The sequence below is a fragment of the Mobula hypostoma genome, chromosome 28, assembly GCF_963921235.1.
Source record: "Mobula hypostoma chromosome 28, sMobHyp1.1, whole genome shotgun sequence".
Lineage (NCBI taxonomy): Eukaryota > Metazoa > Chordata > Chondrichthyes > Myliobatiformes > Myliobatidae > Mobula > Mobula hypostoma.
In genome coordinates this window covers 28385168-28388134 of record NC_086124.1, presented here as the reverse complement: position 1 = coordinate 28388134, position 2967 = coordinate 28385168, and positions in this window count along the sequence as shown.

Sequence of the window (2967 nt, the reverse complement as noted above, 5' to 3'; positions counted from 1 at the left end):
ACCGAGACCCTTCGTCAGTGGTTCCCAACCTTTTTTATGTCATGGGCCAATACCATTGGTCAGGGAGTCTGTAGCCCCTAGGTTGGGAACCTCTGATCTAATCCTTGCTTCCTACATCGGTGGTGTGCAAGTGGAACAGGTCAAAAGCTTTAAGTTCCTCGGGGTCAATATCACAAGTGACCTGACTTGGTCCAACCAAGCAGAGTTCACTGCCAAGAAGGCCCACCAGTGCCTTTACTTCCTGAGAAAACTAAAGTAATTTAGCCTGTCCCCTAAAACCCCACTAATTTTTATAGATGCACTGTAGAAAGCATTCTTCTAGGGTGCATCACAACCTGGTATGGAAGTTGTCCTGTCCAAGACCGAAAGAAGCTGCAGAAGATCGTGAACACGGCGCAGCTCATCACACAAACCAATCTTCCGTCCGTGGACTCACTTCACACTGCACGCTGTCGGAGCAGTGCTGCCAGGATAATCAAGGACACGACCCACCCAGCCAACACATTTTTTGTCCCTCTTCCCTCCGAGAGAAGGTTCAGGAGCTTGAAGACTTGTACGGCCAGATTTGGGAACAGCTTCTTTCCAACTGTGATAAGACTGCTGAACGGATCCTGACCCAGATCTGGGCCGTACCCTCCAAATATCCGGACCTGCCTCTCGGTTTTTTTTGAACTACCTTACTTCTCATTTTTCTATTTTCTATTTATGATTTATAATTTAAAATTTTAATATTTACTAATTTTTAACTATTTTTAATATTTATAATACTTAATATTTGTAACCCAGGGAGTGTGAAGAGCAGAATCAAATATCGTTGTGATGATTGTACGTTCTGGTACCAATTGTTTGGCGACAATAACGTATAAAGTACATAGCTCTCCATTTCCCTCCCGTCCATGAGCCTTACCTAAGAGTCTCTTAAATGTCCTGAATGTTTCTGTTTCTATACACCCACCACTATCTGTGTAAAAAAAAAACCTCTGACATCCCCTATACTTCCTTCCAATCACCTTAACGTTACGTCCCCTCGTATTAGCCATTTCTGCCTTGGGAAAATGTCTCTGTCTGTGGCTCTTATCATCTTGTATGTATATCTCTATCAAGTCGCTTCTCATCCCAAGAGAAAAGCCCTAGCTTGCTCAGCCTCTCCTCGTCAATTAACTAAATTTATTTATTTATCGAGATACAGCACGGATTTGGCCCTTTCGGCTGTTCGAGCCACACCGCCCAGCAATCCCCTGATTTTACCCTAGCCTAATTGCGGGACAATTTGCAACCTACCAACCCCCATGTCTTTGGACTGTAAACATGGTCACAGGGAGAACGTACAAACTCATTACAGGTGGCGGCAGGAATTGAACCTAGGTTGCTGACACTGTGAAGTGTTGTGTTAACCACTACACGACCATGCTGCCCCCAAGACATACTCCCCAATCCTGTCAGCATCAGATAATCTTCTCTGCACCCTCTCTAAAGCTTCGGAAGGATAATGAGGCTACCAGAACTGAACACAGTATTCCAAGGGTTTTATAGAGCTTCAACATTACTTCGTGGCTCTTGAACTCAAACCCCTGACTAATGGTCAAGCAACCCAACACCTTTTTAACCACCCTATCAACTTGCGGACGTGGACCCCAAGATCCATCTGTTCCTCCACACTGTCCCAAATCCTACCAATAAGAATATAAGACAAAGGCGCAGAAGTCGGTCATTCGGCCCATCAAGTCTGCTCCGCCATTTTTATCATGAGTTGATCCATTCTCCCATTTAGTCCCACTCCCCCACCTTCTCACCATAACCTTTGATGCCCTGGCTACTCAGATACCTATCAATCTCTGCCTTAAATACACCCAATGACTGGCCTCCACTGCTGCCTGTGGCAACAAATTCCATAGATTCACCACCCTCTGGCTAAAAAAATTTCTTCGCATTTCTGTTCTGAATGGGCGCCCTTCAATCCTTAAGTCATGCCCTCTTGTACTAGACTCCCCCATCACGGGAAACAACTTTGCCACATCCACTCTGTCCATGCCTTTCAACATTTGAAATGTTTCTATGAGGTCTCCCCTCATTCTTCTAAACTCCAAGGAATACAGTCCAAGAGCGGACAAACGTTCCTCATATGTTAACCCTCTCATTCCCGGAATCATTCTAGTGAATCTTCTGTATTCTGTATTCAGAATACCCTGTATTCTGCCCTCAATCTTCAAAAAGGAATCCCGGTCAGATTGAACTCCATCTGCACTCTTACTGAAGTTAAACCAAGGCAGGACTTGCACAGTAAATGGCTGGGCCCTGGAGAGTCTTGCAGAAAAGGGATACTGAAGGGGTGCAGGTACGTGGTTCCCTGAACATGAAGGGTACACAGAAAGGTGCAGAAGGAAATCGGGGTTCGGAGTTGGGAGATTATGTTGCAGTTGTACAAGATGTTGGTGAGACCACACTCGGGGTAATGTGTGCATTTCTGGTCAACCAGCGATAGGAGGGATGTTGTTAAGCTGGGAGAGATTCACTGGTTACTGGGACGGGAAGGATTGAATTACGAGGACTGGCTGGATCTGTTTTCCCTGGAGTGGAGGCTGAGGGGTCACAAAGGTCAGCGAGATACCGGTCAGTGTACAGATCTCCCCCCTAAGAGACACCAGTCAGTGTACAAATCTCCCCCGCTGAGAGAGCGGGACTAAGAGACACCGGTCAGTGTACAAATCTCCCCCGCTGAGAGAGCGGGACTAAGAGACACCGGTCAGTGTACAAATCTCCCCCGCTGAGAGAGCGGGACTAAGAGACACCGGTCAGTGTACAAATCTTCCCCCTGAGAGAGGGGGACTGAGAGACACCGGTCAGTATAGAGATCTCCCTCTGAGAAAGAGGGACAGAGAGACACTGGTCAGTGTACAGATCTCCCCCTGTGAAAGAGGGACTGACAGACTCTGGTCAGTGTACAGATATCCCCCGAGCCATTGCAAA